This window comes from Oncorhynchus nerka, linkage group LG9a, assembly GCF_034236695.1.
Source record: "Oncorhynchus nerka isolate Pitt River linkage group LG9a, Oner_Uvic_2.0, whole genome shotgun sequence".
NCBI classification, from domain to species: Eukaryota; Metazoa; Chordata; class Actinopteri; order Salmoniformes; family Salmonidae; genus Oncorhynchus; species Oncorhynchus nerka.
In genome coordinates this window covers 49,845,806-49,866,409 of record NC_088404.1, presented here as the reverse complement: position 1 = coordinate 49,866,409, position 20,604 = coordinate 49,845,806, and the positions used below count along the sequence as shown (strand labels likewise).

General features: G+C 43.2%; 2 pseudogenes; both read right to left on the bottom strand.

Annotated features, from left to right (window-relative positions):
* Positions 1-3,325: 3,325 nt before the first annotated feature.
* Positions 3,326-12,944, bottom strand: LOC115134794 (ankyrin repeat and SOCS box protein 15-like; annotated as a pseudogene).
* Positions 12,945-13,896: 952 nt separating this feature from the next.
* LOC115134656 (ankyrin repeat and SOCS box protein 15-like) lies at positions 13,897-18,314 on the bottom strand (annotated as a pseudogene).
* Between the last annotated feature and the right edge of the window lie 2,290 nt (positions 18,315-20,604).

Genomic DNA, 20,604 nt, shown 5'->3' with positions numbered 1-20,604 from the left:
TAAGTCTCTCACTGTTGCTGCTTGTTATAGACCCACCTCAGCCCCCAGCTGTGCCCTGGACACTATACGTGAATTAAATGCCCCTCGTTTATCTTCAGAGTTTGTAATGTTAGGTGACCTAAACTGGAATATGCTTAACACCCCGGCCGTCCTATAATCTAAGATAGATGCCCTCAATCTCACACAAATTATCATGGAACCCACCAGGTACAACCTTAAATCCGTAAACACGGGCACCCTCATAGATATCATCCTGACCAACCTGCCCTCTAAATACACCTCTGCTGTCTTCAACCAGGACCTCAGCAATCACTGCCTCATTGCCTGCATCCGTAAGGGGTCCACGGTCAAACCACCCCTCATCACTGTCAAACGCACCCTAAAACACTTCAGCGAGCAGGCCTTTCAAATCGACCTGGCCCGGGTATACTGGAAGGATATTGAACTCATTCCGTCGGTAGAGGATGCCTGGTTATTCTTTAAAAATGCTTTCCTCACCATCTTAAATAAGCATGCCCCATCCAAATAATGTTGAACTAAGAACAGATATAGCATTTGGTTCACTCCAGACCTGACTGCCCTTGACCAGCACAAAAAAGATCCTGTGGCGGACTGCATTAGCATCAAATAGGCCCCATGATATGCAACTTTTCAGGAAAGTTAGGAACCAATATACACAGGCAGTTAGGAAAGCAAAGGCTAGCTTTTTCAAACAAAAATGTGCATCCTGTAGCACAAACTCCAAAAAGTTCTGGGACACTGTAAAGTCCATAGAGAATAAGAGCAACTCCTCCCAGCTGCCCACTGCACGGCGGCAAGAAAACACTGTCACCACCGATAAATCTACGATAATCAAACATTTCAATAAGCATTTTCTACGGCTGGCCATGCTTTCCACCTGGCTACCCCTAACCCAGTCAACAGCTCTGCACCCCCCACAGCAACTTGCCCAAGCCTCCCCATTTCTCCTTCACCCAAATCCAGATAGCTGATGTTCTGAAAGAGCTACAAAATCTGGACCCTACAAATCAGCCGGGCTAGACAATCTGGACCTCTCTTTCTAAAATGATCTGCTGCAATTGCTGCAACCATTATTACTAACCTGTTCAACCTCTCTTTCGTATCATCTGAGATCTCTAAAGTTTGGAAAACTGCCACGGTCATCCCCCTCTTCAAAGTGGGTGACACTCTAGACCCAAACTGTTACAGACCTATATCTATCCTACTCTGCCTTTCTAAAGTCTCTGGAAGCAAAGTTAACAAACAGATCACCGACCATTTCGAATCCCACTGTACCTTCTCCGCTATGCAATCTGGTTTCCGAGCTTGTCATGGGTGCAACTCAGCCACGCTCAAGGTCCTAAACGATATCATAACCGCCATCTATAAAAGACAATGCTGTGCAGCCGTATTCATCGACCTGGCCAAGATTTCCGTCTCTGTCAATCACCACATTCTTATCGGCAGACTCAACAGCCCTTTTGAGTCAAATGACTGCCTTGCCTGGTTCACCAACTACTTCTCAGTTAGAGTTCAGCGTGTCAAATCAGAGGGCCTGTTGTCTGTTCTGACTGTTCTGACTTAGAATATGTGGACAACTGCAAATACTGAGGTGTCTGGTTAGACTGTAAACTCTCATTCCAGACTCACATTAAGCATCTTCAATCCAAAATTAAATCTAGAATCTGCTTCCTATTTCGCAACAAAGAATCCTATTTTGCAACAATGCAACAAAGCATCCTTCATGCTGCCAAACATACCCTCGTAAAACTGACTATCCTACCGATCCTTGACTTCGGCAATGTCATTTACAAAATAGCCTCCAACACTCTACTCAGCAAATTGGATTTAGTCTATCACAGTGCCATTCGTTTTGTCACCAAAGCCCCTGCGACCAAAGCCACTGCGACCTGTATGATCTCGTTGGCTGGCCCTCGCTTCATATTCATTGCCAAACCCACTGGCTCCAGGTCATCTCTAAGTCTTTGCTAGGTAAAGCCACGCCTTATCTCAGCTCACTGGTCACCATAGCAGCACCAACCCGTAGCATGCGCTCTAGGTATATTTCTCTGATCACCCCCAAAGCCAACTCCTCCTTTGGCCGCATTTCCTTCCAGTTCTCTGCTGCCAATGGCTGGAGAATTATATCTCCCTCATTAACTTTAAGCATCAGCTGTCAGAGCAGCTTACCTATCATTGCACCTGTACATAGCCCATCTGTACATAGCCCACCCAACTACCTCACCCCCATGTTGTTATTCATTTATTTTGCTATTTTTCACCCCAGTATCTCTACTTGCACATTCATCTTCTGCACATCTATCACTCCAGTGTTAATTGCTAAATTGTAATTATTTTGCCACTATGGCCTATCTAACCTCCTTAATCAAATCAAATCAAATCAAATCAAATTTATTTATATAGCCCTTCGTACATCAGCTGATATCTCAAAGTGCTGTACAGAAACCCAGCCTAAAACCCCAAACAGCAAACAATGCAGGTGTAAAAGCACGGTGGCTAGGAAAAACTCCCTAGAAAGGCCAAAACCTAGGAAGAAACCTAGAGAGGAACCAGGCTATGTGGGGTGGCCAGTCCTCTTCTGGCTGTGCCGGGTAGAGATTATAACAGAACATGACCAAGATGTTCAAATGTTCATAAATGACCAGCATGGTCGAATAATAATAAGGCAGAACAGTTGAAACTGGAGCAGCAGCACAGTCAGGTGGACTGGGGACAGCAAGGAGTCATCATGTCAGGTAGTCCTGGGGCACGGTCCTAGGGCTCAGGTCCTCCGAGAGAGAGAGAAAGAAAGAGAGAATTAGAGAGAGCATATGTGGGGTGGCCAGTCCTCTTCTGGCTGTGCCGGGTGGAGATTATAACAGAACGTGGCCAAGATGTTCAAATGTTCATAAATGACCAGCATGGTTGAATAATAGTAAGGCAGAACAGTTGAAACTGGAGCAGCAGCATGGCCAGGTGGACTGGGGACAGCAAGGAGTCATCATGTCAGGTAGTCCTGGGACATGGTCCTAGGGCCCAGGCCAGTTGAAACTGGAGCAGCAGCATGGCCAGGTGGACTGGGGACAGCAAGGAGTCATCATGTCAGGTAGTCCTGGGGCATGGTCCTAGGGCTCAGGTCCTCCGAGAGAGAGAAAGAAAGAGAGAAGGAGAGAATTAGAGAACGCACACTTAGATTCACACAGGACACCGAATAGGACAGGAGAAGTACTCCAGATATAACAAACTGACCCTAGCCCCCCGACACATAAACTAATGCAGCATAAATACTGGAGGCTGAGACAGGAGGGGTCAGGAGACACTTAATCTTACTACATTTGCACACACTGTATGTAGACTTTTCCATTGTGTTATTGACAATACGTTTGTTTATCCCATGTGTAACTCTGTGTTGTTTGTGTCGCACTGCTTTGCTTTATCTTGGCCAGGTCGCAGTTGTAAATGAGAACGTGTTGTCAACTGGCCTACCTGGTTAAATAAAGGTGAAATTAAAAAATGTAATTAAAAAAAAAGTTTGGGTGGGAATGGGGCGGAGTCCCTGATGTTTAGATCCTCCAGTCTCTTTGGAGTCATCTGTTTCCTGATCACCAGTCTGCACAGATGTGTCAGTGAACGGGGTTTCGCTTGGTCAGAGAAGAAAGACAGAAGAGAGGTTTCAGGTTCAGGAGCAAAGGTAGTTATTTTTTGTGGGCCATGTCCCCTACTCATGGTCATTGCATTGCCTACACATTTATCTTGCTTTTTCCTTCTCACCTAATATGCAGCTGATCTAAGCCACGCTTTGCGCTTATCCAGGATCTGTCTCAGCTTTGGACAGAGAGGCACGTGACTGACGTAGTCCAGAAGGATCATGTCACGTTCTGACCTTAGTTCCTTTTTTATGTCTTTATTTTAGTTGGTCAGGGCGTGAGTTGGGGGGGGGGGCATTATATGTTGTTTTTCTATGTTTGGTTCTGTTGTTATATTTCTATGTGTTTGGCCTAGTATGGTTCTCAATCAGAGGCAGGTGTCAGTCGTTGTCTCTGATTGGGAGCCATATTTAGGTAGCCTGTTTTCTATTGTGTTTTGTGGGTGGTTGTATCCTGTGTTAGTGGTTTCACCATACGGGACTGTTTCGGTTGTTTGTTTGTACTTTTGTTATTTTGTTCAGTTGATTTATTAAATATATCATTATGGACACTTACCACGCTGCACATTGGTCTGATCCTTGCTACTCCTCCTGTGAAGAAGAGGAATTCCGTTACAGATCCACACTGCTCTCCCAGCCAAGTGCAACAGCCAAGAAACTGATGAAATTAGGGGATCAGGGATGACAAAAGAGATTTGTTAGGGCATTTATTACAATCGTTAATATGTGGATTTTATGAGAGTTTATGGATTTAAAGTGATAACTCACAGAAACCTTTTCTTGATAATTGGAATCAGTCTGGTCACTCAAGTCATCCCAGGTGCTGTCATGGTTACAGCAGAAACTTTTATCTGCGTCATAGCCGTTGTTCAGCAGCAGACGCATCATCATCCCGTCCCGCAGGCAGTACTGCAGAGCCTGTGGGAAACACTGTCACTCACCACGGAAAAGTAACAATTGATGTCTGCATGTCTTGCCAAAAGCAGCTTTGCAATCTCGTACTGCCCATCTCTCACCACCACCACGAGGCAGAATAGAGCGGCCAGGTCAGGTTTGTCTCCTGTGTTCAGCAGCATTTCAGTGCAGGTCACATCTCCATTAGAGACAGTAAAGTACAATGCACTTTTTCTCATGTCTCTGTAGTCTTCAGAGATTTGAAAGTCTAGAAGAGCGTTGACATCAAAGCCCTTTTCCACGAGTAGCTCCAGGCATTGTACATGGACTCCGTCGGCTGCAGAGTGAACGGGACTCTTGCCTGAAAGTTTGATTGCCCTTCTAGTGGTTATCAGAATAAAAATTCTCAGTGACCTGATAAAGAAAAGTTAACTCTGATCAGTGAAGTAGTTTTCCTTCGAACTACATTCGGTTCCTCTTTATTTTAAAGATAAATAATGGACTCCAGCAGAGGAGGCTGGTAGGGGGAGCCATAGGAGGAAAGGCTTATTGTTATGGCTGGAATGGAATAAATGTGGTTTCCATATGTTTGATGTGTTTGATACTGTTCCATTTATACCATTCCAGCCATTACAATGAGCCTGTCCTCCTATAGCTCCTCCCACCATCCTCCTTAGAGTACTCACAGGTTGTACTCACAGGTAATGGCCCTCATATGCTGTTCGATGAATGGGTAGCTCTGAGCACAGGCTAGGTACATTGGGGTTGGCTCCATGTCGCAGAAGGAAATCTATACAGTCTGGATTCCCAGATTGTGCAGCATCATACAGCACACTGTCCCCATTGGGCGCCTGTGCATTCACATTACCACCTAGTTGTAGGGAGAGGAAATCCAGCTTCTGCTTATTGTCATTTCTCAGACAATTTTAATGTATTTTTTATTTTACCTTTATTTAACCAGGTAGGCCAGTTGAGAACAAGTTCGACCTGGCCAAGATAAAGCAAAGCAGTGCGACACAAACAACACAGAGTTACGCATGGGATAAACAAACGTACAGTCAATAACACAATAGAAAAGTCTATATACAGTGTGTGTAAATGTAGCGAGAGTAGGGAGGTAAGGTAATAAATAGGCCATAGTGGCGAGAGTTAGCAATTAAACACTGGAGTAATAGATGTGCAGAAGATGAATGTGCAAGTAGAGATACTGGGGTGCAAAGGAGCAAAAAATAAATTACAATATGGGAATGAGGTAGTTGGGTGTGCTATTTACAGATGGGCTATGAACAAGTGCATTGATCAGTAAGCTGCTCTGATGAGTAAGCTGGTGCTTAAAGTTAGTGAGGGAGATATAAGACTCCAGCTTCAGTGATTTTTTCAATTTGTTCCAGTCATTGGCAGGCAGCAGAGAACTGGAAGGAAAGGCAGCCAAACGAGGAGTTGGCTTTGGGGATAACCAGTGAAATATACCTGCTGGAGCGCGTGCTACGGGTGGATGCTGCTATGGTAACCAGTGAGCTGAGATAAGGCGGGGCTTTACCTAGCAAAGACTTATAGATGACCTGGAGCCAGTGGGTTTGGCAATGAATATGAAGCGAGGGCCAGCCAACGAAAGCATACAGGTCGCAGTAGTGGGTAGCATATGGCGCTTTGGTGACAAAACGGATGGCACTGTGATAGACTACACCCAATTTGCTGAGTAGAGCGTTGGAGGCTATTTTGTAAATTACATCGCTGGAGTCAAGGATCGGTAGGATAGGTAGGATAGATACAGTGGGAGAATCTCAATTGCATCGCCTTAATTTGTCTGGTCCTCTCTCCTCGCCTCCTCAAAACCCATTGGATGAAAAGGTCAGGTGTCCCTCCCGTCTGTCCAATGGGTTTTGAGAAGGCGAGGAGAGAGGACATGAGAAATCAAGGAAATTCCATTGAGATTCTCACGATGTCCCAAATCACACCTTACCCCATAGTCATTTGACGGCGTTCACGCAGTTAACCCAATTCTGATATTCTTTCCACTAACTGGTCTTTTAACCAATCACATCAGATCTTTTCACATGATATCTTTTTTAAGCATATCTGAATGATCAAAATACCAATTAGTGAAAAAAAGATCAGAATTGGGCCACTTGTCTAAATGCAGGCCAAGTGTCTGATGGGTTTGGGCAGAGCCATATATTAAGAGAATTCGGCCAGGTTTTTAGAGCGCACGCCATGTTAGCGCCTTTATACTCAAAATGTTGGTGACATAACAATACGAGAGTGCCTCCAACAATTCCCTATGAAATGACCCGCTGTAAACAAGCTAAACAGAGCAGCGGATTTCCGATGCGTTTTTAGTTATTAGCATTTGGGATAATGTGTATCCAAGTCGGTCCTGTGTTATGGTGTTAATAAATTGCATATCTGCTTTCACTGGACATCTTCATAGGTTTTGAAAATGATCAGAAATAAACGGCACAAAGCGGAAGCATCAATTATCACCTAGCAACGACTATGGAGGAGAAAGTGGCACTCTTGTAACATTCAGACAGAAACCGCATTGGCCCAACTCTCTATATAGATATGACTCTGGTTTTGGGTTGTTTTATGCAAAATGTTGAAAGTTATATATAGCTCTAGCCTATCAGAGGGCAAACTGGAGCTATCATGCTTATCCATACTCACCATTGTGAAAAAAGGATCTCAAGAACCTCTGAGTGGGCGTGCTGTGCTGCAATGGCCATTGGAGTCACGCCGTCTTGATCTATCTCAGAGACCTGGCCACCATGTTCCAACAACAGCTCCATGATATGAGAGTAGCCTACCTTTGCTGCCTCGTGCAGGGCAGTCGACTGCTTCAGACAGACCTGCTCCACACAGGCTCCTCTCGTGATCAGGGCAGATGCCATTTCATACGACCCAAATCTAACAGCTGACTGGGAGAAACCACAACAACTGTTGAATATCAGGGGAACAATGTGGTAGGAGTCATTTCAACAACAATACTTGTTGTGACAACAAGGATGCCAAGGACACAGACTTTATACCTTTCACTATTACCTAGCAGTAGAGGGCATTCTCTCTTGCTGTTGGTGTTATGCGGAAACGCTCCATGTTCAAGTAACATCTTCACATTGTCCACCAGACCAGCCATAGCTGCTAGAGTTAGCAGTGTTTCTCCCTCCATTGTCTTCTCCTCCAGGGACAACCTAAAAGACGCTGTTGGACACAACCCAAGAGATCAGGAACCAGTTCTAGCACGTCCAACAAAACAAAACAAGTCATGTCGCAGATAAATCAGTAAATATCCACATTCATGCCAGTAGATTTATAGGATATGCAGTACGTGTCCAGAAATGCAGCCCATGATGTAATTGCTCTGTAATAGCCTACCACACAACACTATCTAAACCCACTGGCTCCATGTCATCTACAAGACCCTGCTAGGTAAAGTACCCCCTTATCTCAGCTCGCTGGTCACCACCTGTAGCACGCGCTCCAGCAGGTATATCTCTCTGGTCACCCACAAAACCAATTCTTTCTTTGGCCGCCTCTCCTTCCAGTTCTCTGCTGCCAATGACTGGAACGAACTACAAAAATCTCTGAAACTGGAAACACTTATCTCCCCTCACTAGCTTTAAGCACCAACTGTCAGAGCAGCTCACAGATTACTGCACCTGTACATAGCCCACCTATAATTTAGCCCAAACAACTACCTCTTTCCCTACTGTATTTATTTGATTTATTTATTTTGCTCCTTTGCACCCCATTATTTTATTTCTACTTTGCACATTCTTCCACTGCAAATCTACCATTCCAGTGTTTTACTTGCTATATTGTATTTACTTTGCCACCATGTCCTTTTTTTTGCCTTTACCTCCCTTATCTCACCTCATTTGCTCACATCGTATATAGACTTGTTTCTACTGTATTATTGACTGTATGTTTGTTTTACTCCATGTGTAACTCTGTGTCGTTGTATGTGTCGAACTGCTTTGCTTTATCTTGGCCAGGTCACAATTGTAAATGAGAACTTGTTCTCAACTTGCCTACCTGGTTAAATAAAGGTGAAAAGGTTGGACAGCTGCCTTGTGCAGAGGGTACCAGCCCCTGTCATCTGCCTCACTGAAGCTTTCTTGAAATTCTGACAGCTCTTGGAGGGAGAGAATGTCACCTGGGTGGAGAATGTACCAGAAAGAATGATGACTTGTCACAGGAGCATTAGTGTCTTATGATTAAGTATCAGCCATTCAATATCAGTCTACAGTTTCGTAGCAGTTTTCTTTTGTCAAGTAATTGGACATGATTCATCTAAGCTACATAAAATGGTGTCGAGCCGGCCCAGCCCCCAAAATAGTAGTGGAGGTGATGATGACTCTCTCTCACCCTCTCTCTCCCATGACCAATGGGCCATGGCACAAGCCAAGGGTTCCTTGTCTCTCTCCCTCTCCGATCATGCCCAGATTATGAATGCTACGTTAATGCCCTGTATAATGTAATCATTAATTTTACAATGATATGAGATACTTGCATTTAGTATTCAATTCTCAGATATTTCTTGATTCTTAATGTAAGTCATCAATAGTCCTGCTTCAATATTGCCAAATCATCGGTATGGAGTCAGATAAACAGTTTAATAGACTTTGTCATTATTAATTACATAGTCTTATCACGGGTCGATGTGGGACATGTATAACATAATATAAACTCAGCAAAAAAAGAAACGTCCTCTCACTGTCAACTGCGTTTATTTTCAGCAAACTTAACATGTGTAAATATTTGTATGAACATAACAAGATTCAACAACTGAGACATAAACTGAACAAGTTCCACAGACATGTGACTAACAGAAATTGAATAATGTGTCCCTGAACAAAGGGGGGGATCCAAATCAAAAGTAACAGTCAGTATCTGGTGTGGCCACCAGCTGCATTAAGTACTGCAGTGCATCCCCTCATGGACTGCTCCAGATTTGCCAGTTCTTGCTGTGAGATATTACCCCACTCTTCCACCTGCAAGTTTTCAGACATTTCTGGTGTGAATGGCCCTAGCCCTCACCTTCCGATCCAACAGGTCCAAGATGTGCTCAATGGAATTGAGATCTGGGCTCTTCGCTGGCCATAGCAGAACACTGACATTCCTGTCTTGCAGGAAATCAAGCACAGAACGAGCAGTATGGCTGGTGGCATTGTCATGCTGGAGGGTCATGTCAGGATGAGCCTGCAGGAAGGGTACCACATGAGGGAGGAGGATGTTTTCCCTGTAATGCACAGCATTGAGATTGCCTGCAATGACAACACACTCAGTCCAATGATGCTGTGACACACCGCCCCAGACCTTGACTGACCCTCCGCCTCCAAATCAATCTCGCTCCAGAGTACAGACCTCGGTGTAACACTCATTCCTTCGACGATAAACCGACCATCACCTCTGGTGAGTCAAAATCGCGACTCGTCAGTAAAGAGCACTTTTTGCCAGTCCTGTCTGGTCCAGCGACGGTGGGTTTGTGCCCATAGGCGATGTTGTTGCCGGTGATGTCTGGTGAGGACCTGCCTTACAACAGGCCTACAATCCCTCAGTCCAGCCTCTCTCAGCCTATTGCGGACAGTCTGAGCACTGATGGAGGGATTGTGCGTTCCTGGTGTAACTCGGGCAGCTGTTGTTGCCATCCTGTACCTGTCCTGCAGTTGTGATGTTCGGATGTACCGATCCTATGCATGTGTTGTTACACGTGGTCTGCCACTGCAAGGACGATCAGCTGTCCATCCTGTCTCTCTGTAGCGCTGTCTTAGGCGTCTCACATTACAGACATTGCAATTTATTGCCCTGGCCACATCTGCAGTCCTCATGCCTCCTTGCAGCATGCCTAAGGCACGTGACCCTGGGCATCTTTCTTTTGCTGTTTTTCAGAGTCAGTAGAAATGCCTCTTTAGTGTCCTAAGTTTTCATAAATGTGACCTTAATTGCCTACCGTCTGTAAGCTGTTAGTGACTTAACGACTGTTCCACAGGTGCATGTTAATTATTTGTTCATGGTTCATTGTACAAGCATGGGAAACAGTGTTTAAATCCTTCACAATGAAGATCTGTGAAGTTATTTTGTTTTTTATGAATTATCTTTGAAAGACACCGTCCTGAGAAAGGGATGTTTCTTTTCTTGCTAAGTTATTGATAAATATCACTTTACTACAATGGGACAAGTGGGCTTGATGCATTTTCATTGCAATTTTTGTTTTGTTGCATACAGCTCATCCGCAGCCATGGTTTGCTTTGTGTGGGCTGTGCATTCATTTAGTGGGCCAACGTAATATAATTTTGCAAAAAATGCCTACCCAACCTGGTTTATAATTTAAATAAAACAGTACGACTTTACATGACACCCAGCATCATAACAGTCATAACCGTGTCATATGTCATAATAGCTGACATAATATGGTCATAGCACTGTCATAACACATATATTTAGACCTGTTGTGACATATATTGCGTTATTTTATGTCTGGTTGTGACACCCTACATTAGAGTGTCAAAACCCACAAAGCCTACCAAACAAGGCAAAACATTCCATTACACCATAGCCTACTTGTGAACAGTATGTTTTTGTTATACAACATTTTCTGAAATGTACCATATTAAATTATCATTGTAATTGTGCACACATTGATGTCAGACATGCGCCTACCCCAAAGCTCGGTTTCTGATGACTGGGATGAATGCAGGAGCAGGACAAGACACACTCTTTTTAACTGACATTTATTTTATTTATTTAACCTTTATTTAACTAGGCAAGTCAGTTAAGAACAAATTCTTATTTACAATGACGACCTGCCCTGTCCAAACCTTAACCCGGTTGATACTGGGCTAATTGTGCCCTGCCCTTTGGGACTCCCAATCACAGCCGGTTGTGATACAGCCTGGAATCGAACCAGGGTCTGTTGTGACACCTCTGGCACTGAAATGCAGTGCCTTAGACCAAGGGCATGTAGGTGATAGGCTTATCTGGCTTATATGATTTTGATGGTAATACTACTTTTTGACTGTGTCATAAAGTTCATTTTCTACAAGTTATTTAAAATATGATGTAAAAAAAACATGACTGTAAAGAATTCATTTTCACAACAACAAATGACTTAGGAAACAAACTCTCATACAAAAGGAAACTTCTTGGCAGGGAAAAAAACACATTTGAATAAATGTGGGTTTTGACCCTCTTAAGTAGGTGTCATAATCAGCCATAAAAGAACGCAATATATCTCACAACAGGTGTAAACATATTGGTCATGACAGTGTTATAACCATACTATGACAGTTTATAACAATTTATGTCAGATGTTATAACATATTATGACATGGTTATGACCATGTCATAATGTGTTATGATGCTGGGTGTCAAGTGTTACCCATAAAACCCTGCATGTGAAAATGTGAGTCACAATGCATTTACCTCGATCAATAGCCTTTAGGATCTTCAGATGTTCATCACTGAGAATATTGAAACAGAGGAGATCATGTTTAGACAGTGTTCCAAAATAATTGAAGTAAAGCATAATATGAATAATTGTTCATGTCATTTTGATATAAAAAAAGACAGCATATAGCAAAATGCAAAAGTAGCCTAGGACATGGAGTATTTTCAGAAGTGTATTCGTATCATGCATTACCTCTCTAAAGATGATAATGATATTTAATTCAAATCAAATCAAATAAAATAAAATTGTATTTGTCACATACACACGGTTAGCAGATGTTAATGCGAGTGTAGCGAAATGCTTGTGCTTCTAGTTCCGACAATGCAGTAATAACCAACAAGTAATCTAACTAACAATTCCAAAACTACTGTCTTATACACACAAGTGTAAGGGGATAAAGAATATGTACATAAAGATATATGAATGAGTGATGGTACAGAGCGGCATAGGCAAGATGCAGTAGATGGTATCGAGTACAGTATATACATATGAGATGAGTATGTAAACAAAGTGGCATAGTTAAAGTGGCTAGTGATACATGTATTACATAAAGATGCAGTAGATGATATAGAGTACAGTATATACGTATACATATGAGATGAATAATGTAGGGTATGTAAACATTATATTAGGTAGCATTGTTTAAAGTGGCTAGTGATATATTTTACATCATTTCCCATCAATTCCCATTATTAAAGTGGCTGGAGTTGAGTCAGTGTGTTGGCAGCAGCCACTCAATGTTAGTGGTGGCTGTTTAACAGTCTGATGGGCGTGAGATAGAAGCTGTTTTTCTGTCTCTCGGTCCCAGCTTTGATGCACCTGTACTGACCTTCTTCACAATGCTGTCTGTGTGGGTGGACCAATTCAGTTTGTCTGAATGTGGCACGACTCCTGAATGCTCATCTGAATGGTGTAATCAAGCAGTCGATCTTCGTCCAGGTCGTCAGGATCCATAGCTTCAGAGGAAATAGCGATGTTACCATGTGGCCTACTATCACCGTGCTCCCGACTTTTAGGTGTGCAAAGGTAATTGACTCCAGAAACATCTAAACACTATGTTCTGTTTTATTAGATATATTGTCCTTTTCACCAGTCAGGCAGATTTCAGTTCTCACCTGTGAAATCTAGTTCTGGTGAAATCACAGGTTCCACCCGGTCCAGACAGAGAGAGTGTAATTTGAGCCATGCCTGAACTGAATCCCCTCTCTACCACACACACACACACACACACAGAGCAGGGCAAAGTAGTCCCTGCACTGGGGGTTCATCCGCATGTTCATCCACACACGCCTAATGCTATTTTTAGGTGTCATCTGCTTCCGTTGAAGTCGTTTGTTTAGCATGCAGGCCATACCACAACATCCAAATGTTGTGTCTTATGTTCACTCATTTTCCATAATGTCAACTGTAATAATTACAGAGATATTTATACGACTAGTGCAGAAAGAGACAGCAATGTTAAAATAACAGATGGCAAATATTAGCCTTGTCAGAAGAGAATTGTTCAGGGAAGATCCATTTTCTCTGGCAGACCATCAAAGGGGCTTGAAGAACTCCCTGCTGGGTAGTATTAACATGTGATTAAAATGTAGAAAGACATCCAGTGTTGTTGATTTTCCGAGACGCAAAGATGATTCAAGACTATTGTGCTGATTCTGAATAGGATCTCTCAGAAGCTGCATCAGAACTGCTAGAGCTCCAGCATCAATTCCCTTTCAAAGGCTTTATCAAACATCCATGCTTTACTTATTGCTTTTTTGACTAATATGTTGCTCAAAAAGAGACAGGGGAAGACGTTATCCAATCAATAAAAATAAAAAAAGACTTTACAACATGTAAAAACGTGTGAAACAGAAATGTAATAATATGTTCAACAATTCAAACATACTGTATACAAGCTGCATAGTCAATAAGGTTGCATGGTTGGTAGTTCACAGTCGTCTCTTCTCCCTACATGGCAAACACTTTGGCCATTCAGATCATTCATCAAGTAGCTCTTCAGTCTGGGAGGGAAAAGGTCACAGCTCATGAACATGGGCAGGGCCGGATTAAGAAATCATAGGCAACGGAGCTTTGGTCTTGAATTCAAGCAAACAACAGCCCAGGCCAATGAAGCGACACACATATTGTACAATATTAGGAGGATATACATCTATATACAATACCAGTCAAAAGTTTGGACACACCTTCTCATTCCAGGGTTTTTCTTTATTTGTACTATTTTCAACATTGTAGAATAATAGTGAAGACATCAAAACTATGAAATAACACATATGGAATCATGTAGTACCCCAAAAAAGTGTTAAACAAATCAAAATCTATTTTATATTTGAGATTCTTCAAAGTAGCCACCCTTTGCCTTGATGAGAACTGTTCAGGAGTTTTATTTTTTAAATTGTACCTTTATTTAACTAGGCAAGTCAGTTAAGAACAAATTCTTATTTTCAATGACGGCCTAGGAACAGTGGGTTAACTGCCTGTTCAGGGGCAGAACGACCTTGTCAGCTCGGGTGTTTGAACTTGCAACCTTCCGGTTACTAGTCCAACGCTCTTAACCACTAGGCTACCCTGCCATTATGGCTTGGCGGTAGAAGCTGTGAAGAAGCCTTTTGGACCTAGACTTGCTGCTCCGGTACCGCTTGCCGTGCGGTAGCAGACAGAAAAGTCTATGGCTAGGGTGGCTGGAGTCTTGGACAATTTTTAGGGCCTTCCTCTGACACTGCCTGGTGTAGAGGTCCTGGATGACAGGAAGCTTGGCCCCAGTTATGCACTGGGCCGTAAGCACTACCCTCTGTAGTGCCTTGAGGTCGGAGGCCGAGCAGTTACCATACCAGACAGTGATGCAACCAGTGCTCTCGATGGTACAGCTGTAGAACGTTTTGAGGATCTGAGGATCAATGCCAAATCTTTTCAGTCTCCTGAGGGGAAATAGGCTTTGTCGTGCCCTCTTCACGACTGTCTTAGTGTGTTTGGACCATGATAGTTTGTTGGTGATGTGAACACCAAGGAACTTGAAACTCTCGACCCGCTCCGTCGATATGAATGGGGGCGTGCTCGGTCCTCCTTTTCCTGTAGTCCACAATCATCTCCTTTGTCTTGCTCACGTTGAGGGAGAGGTTGTTATCCTGGCACGGCACGGCCAGGTCTCTGACCTCCTATCTCCACTCATTGAAAGCGGGCTCCTGAATCCTCCTGTGGTTGGCTGGTGCAGTAAAAACATACTACATATATAATATATACTGTATATATTTCCTTATTTGTTTATACATTTTTTTGCTGCCTCTTGGGCCGCCCAGGGGCTTCAGCCCCAGTAAGCCCCTGCATTAATCTGACCCTAATCATGGGGTCATTCAGTCTTTTCAAGGTCAGCTGCTTCCTGATCTCCAGTCAGCACAGGTGCTTGAGTGATCGGGTTTGCCTAGGTGAAAGGGAATAAACAGAAAAGTACAAATTTTGAATGTGATATACTCCATGTAAATGGTGCATTTAGAATAGTAAAAGCATTGTATTTGAACATATATTCTTGCCAGTATATAATCTTACCCAGAACGTCACATATGTCAGGCCATTCTTTCTGCTTCTCCAGGGTGAGTTTGAATTGTGAAGAGAAATGCACATGACTAACATAGTGCAGAAGAATGCGCACCACACACCCAGACAGGTGCATGAGGCATGAGAGACTCATGAATTCACAAAACTGCATAAAGGATAGACAAGATTGGAAAATGTTTTGTTTGTCACTCAGTCGAGAGAAGCTTAATAAACATCCCACAATGGAAATAATGAAAAAAAGGTTGACAACTCACTGGAATTCCTTCTTCCTCTACACATTTCATACTCAAGCTGTCGTCATTTACATTTACATTTAAGTCATTTAGCAGACGCTCTTATCCAGAGCGACTTACAAATTGGTGCTTTCACCTTATGACATCCAGTGGAACAGCCACTTTACAATAGTGCATCTAGGTCTTTTAAGGGGGGGTGAGAAGGATTACTTTATCCTATCCTAGGTATTCCTTAAAGAGGTGGGGTTTCAGGTGTCTCCGGAAGGTGGTGATTGACTCCGCTGTCCTGGCGTCGTGAGGGAGTTTGTTCCACCATTGGGGGGCCAGAGCAGCGAACAGTTTTGACTGGGCTGAGCGGGAACTGTACTTCCTCAGTGGTAGGGAGGCGAGCAGGCCAGAGGTGGATGAACGCAGTGCCCTTGTTTGGGTGTAGGGCCTGATCAGAGCCTGGAGGTACTGAGGTGCCGTTCCCCTCACAGCTCCGTAGGCAAGCACCATGGTCTTGTAGCGGATGCGAGCTTTAACTGGAAGCCAGTGGAGAGAGCGGAGGAGCGGGGTGACGTGAGAGAACTTGGAAAGGTTGAACACCAGACGGGCTGCGGCGTTCTGGATGAGTTGTAGGGGTTTAATGGCACAGGCAGGGAGCCCAGCCAACAGCGAGTTGCAGTAATCCAGACGGGAGATGACAAGTGCCTGGATTAGGACCTGCGCCGCTTCCTGTGTGAGGCAGGGTCGTACTCTGCGGATGTTGTAGAGCATGAACCTACAGGAACGGGCCACCGCCTTGATGTTAGTTGAGAACGACAGGGTGTTGTCCAGGATCACGCCAAGGTTCTTAGCGCTCTGGGAGGAGGACACGATGGAGTTGTCAACCGTGATGGCGAGGTCATGGTTACAAGTGAAGCACCTTTCAACATCATAGCCATTGTTGAGCAGAAGACACATCATCTCGTCCCGCAGGCAGTAATGCAGAGCCGGGGGAAGCACTGTGTTACTGACCACTGTGAAGTAACAATTGACGTCTGCCTGTCTGGCCAGAAGCAGCTTCACAATCTCATACCTCCCAGCTCTCAAATTCAAATTCAAATTCAAGCTGCTTTATTGGCATGAAAAACATTGTGTCAATATTGCCAAAGCAACAATGTATACAATATACATTGTAACAAAATTATAAATGATAGCAAATAATAATATAAAATGGTAGTAAATCTCACCGCCACCAGGAGGCAGCATAGAGGGTCCAGTTCAGGTTTGGCTCCTGCGTTCAGCAGCATTTCGAAGCATGGGATGTCCCTAGAGACAGCAAAGTATAATGTGCTTCTTCTCAAGTCCATGTTCTTGTCTGAGAGGCGTGGCGTCAGGAGGACGTTGACGTACAAAGCCATTTTCTATGAGTAGATCCATAAATCAGAATGGTTGCTATCAACTGCAGAGTGAATCGGGCTTTGGCCAGTGAGTTTTATAGCAGTGAGAAATGAAAAAGGTTTGGTGGAGATGGACATGTCATTCAACACCTGTGAGGCCTGGCCGAATGTCTTTGAACTGTGTTACGGGAGATCTTGCCTTTACTCACTCATAGTGACCCTCATGTGCTGCCTTGTGGATTGGTAGTTGTCCAAGCAAACTGGGTAGATTAGGGTTGGCTCCATGCATCCGTCAGAACACTCTTCGCATTTAAAGCTTGGGAATTGACTCTGTTTCCTTATATGACATGTAAAAACAAAGTCACACCAGCTGAGAGAATACAGTACATGAGACAAGTTTACAAGCAAGACCTCTGTAAATTCACCGAACCTATGACTAGATGGATACGTTAACATTCCGAGCTGATTTTACCTCACTGGTTACGTACCATAGTGGAGAACAATGTCTAGCATGTGGACATGGAAACACCCAACAGGGTCGCGCCCTGGTGATCTTTCTAGTTAACCCGACCTCCGCGCCTTAGCAACACCATCATGACCTCAGAGCAGCCCACCTTGGCTGCTTCCTGCATGAAGGGCCACTTCTTCTGACAGATCCGCTCCACCCAGGCACCGCTCGCAATCAAAGAATAGGCCATTTCATATGAACCGGCCCTAACAGTTTCAGCAAGCTCTGTGGTTTTAAAAACTCCTTAAAACACAACAATGGTGAATACAACTCAAAGATTGTGTTTCTATGAACTTCTGGATTCATCACAAATCATTGTGAAGACATTTATCTCTAACTGAATATTTGTCTGTTATTACTTGACCAAATGAAATGCAGGTCTACACCTATTTGTTTTAAGGTGATTTGATAACAGTGTCATGATCAATGTGATTATACAACACAATTGTTTACAGTTTAAGTGTGTCATTTTCCTCAGATTGCAGTACACTAATTTTACCCAGCAATAGTGGGTAGTCGTTTCTGCAGTTGGTGTTGTGTGGAGAAGCTCCCACGCTCCAGCAGTCTCCACATTCTCCACCAGATCGGCTTTAGCTGCCAGAGTCAGTGGCGTCTCTCCCCCCATTGCTGTTCTCTCCTCCAGCGTTAGCCCATGTGAAGCTACTAGAACAATTCAAAAGGTCTCGGCAGAAATTCCTGGGCTTAATGTCTGACCAACCATTATGGGTGCCATCCTGACTGGCAAATGTCTATTGCCATCTAGATTGGTTGAGCCAGACAGGGGAGGGGCTCAATCTGGAATCCAGGCTACCAAATTGGGTAGGTATTTTAATGTATGGAACAAACTGCAGGGCTTTGTTGACGTAAACAAAGTATAGTACCTTGTTGGTACTATAAAAGGTTTTGTACTTACTGCATTTAAATCAATTGGAACTACTTGGTGCCAGTGTATAACTATGAGTCAATTATCATGGGCTGTTTATCATAAATATGGCACACTTACATACATCATTGTCTGTTTTAAGCCTGCTCTCAGTTATGTTTGGCTTGAATCCCACCATTCATGTCATCAGAGATCAAGCTCATAGATGCAATGGATTATTCTCTTTTGTGGCATGTGTGTGTGTCCGTGCAGACAACAGGCCTCTAAAGTTCAGTAACTTATAAATTGCTATGAGCTCTTGTGTCTGTAACCACATAGCAGTGGGTACTTGGTTCTTGAAGTGTGGATTATCCCAGTAGTAGAGGCAGCCGGCCACAATAGAGCTGTTAGATTACCATGGCTTTTGAGGAGCCATCATTGGTATTTGGTGTTTTATTAGGATCCCCATTAGATGTTGCGAAAACATCAGCTACTGTTCCTGGGGTTTACACAAAATTCGAAACATGACATATTACAGAACACAGCTCAATGACAGACAGAACTACACACATATTTTAAATCGTGTCGCGTACTCCAGACTCAGATCACCCATCAGACCCATTCAAACTCCAAGCTTTATAACAGTATTCTACAATAACAAATACCTTAGCAGAGCTGTCAAATCTGACCAGACCAGTTCAGAGTTTCTACTGTTTATATTAACAATATTGACTTGTCAGTAAAAAATTGTAACCTGCACTTGTATGCCAATGATACTGTTGTGTATGTTATTGCCCCCACAGTTGACCAAGCTCTATCTGAACTAGAGTCTGCCTTCATTGTTTTACAAAAAAACTTTGTTGACTTTAAATTAATACTGAATGCAGGTAAAACTAAGTATATGTTCTCTAGAGTGCATAAAAATAAGTCTGATGATTTAAGCATATGCACTTTGGATGGTGTCCATATTGATCGTGTCCGTGCTTACACATATCTGGGCATCTGGATAGATGAAAAGCTGTCTTTTAAAAAGCATATTGATGAGTTAGTGAAGAATCTGAGAATAACAATGGGCTTCTTTTATAGAAATAGGTCCTGTCTCTCGTTCAATAGTAGAAAGCAGATTATTCAGTTGACGTTCCTATTGGTCCTAGACTATGGAGACGTCATGCGTATGAACACAGATGCCACTTCATTAAAACCATTAGATGCAGTTTATCATAGCGCACTGCGCTTTTTTTACGGCTGACAATTTTTTTAACTCATCACTGCATTCTCTACCAGAAAGTTGGTTGGCCCTCTTTGATGTCACATAGATTGATACTTTGCCATTTTACCATTAGTCTCACTGTACATAACATCATTATTAAACTTTAGACACTTTAGGCACTTATGGCACTTAAGCTAGTTAGCTTGCACTTACTAGCTAACGTGTCCTATTTAGCTAGCTTGCTGTTGCTAGCTAATTTGTCCTGGGATACAAACATTGAATTGTTATTTTACCTGAAATGCACAAGGTCCTCTACTCCGCCAATTAATCCACACATAAAACGGTCAACCGAATCGTTTCTAGTAATCTCTCTTCCATCCAGGCTTTTTCTTCTCTTGACTTTATATTGCGATTGGCAACTTCCATAAATTAGGTGCATTACCACCACTGAGCTCGTTTGTTCGTCTTTCAGTCACACTTTAAACCAATGAAGAGATGGGAGAGGCAGGACTTGCAGTGCGATCTGCGTCAGAAATAGAACGGATTTCTATTTTAGCCCTTGGCAACTCAGACGCTCGTTGGCGCACGCGAGCATTGTAGGTGCAATAATTGAATAACATAGATTTCTACATTTATTTTGCAACGCTCGCGCACGTGACGCGAGCGTTGCTTTGAGGATAGTGGAAGTGGATAGAGTTCTTCAAATGGGAAAAATGTAGGCTTTTATAAGCTTCAATTGGTTTGCATTTCTCATCATGTTGTGTGTCATACCCCCATTGTAATTGATCCCTGACCTAGGAGGCCATTTTGAAATATACAAAAGCCTCCTTAATTTATCTCTCTGAAAACTTAAGGCCAAATAATTTATTCTGGTGCCAATTTTTT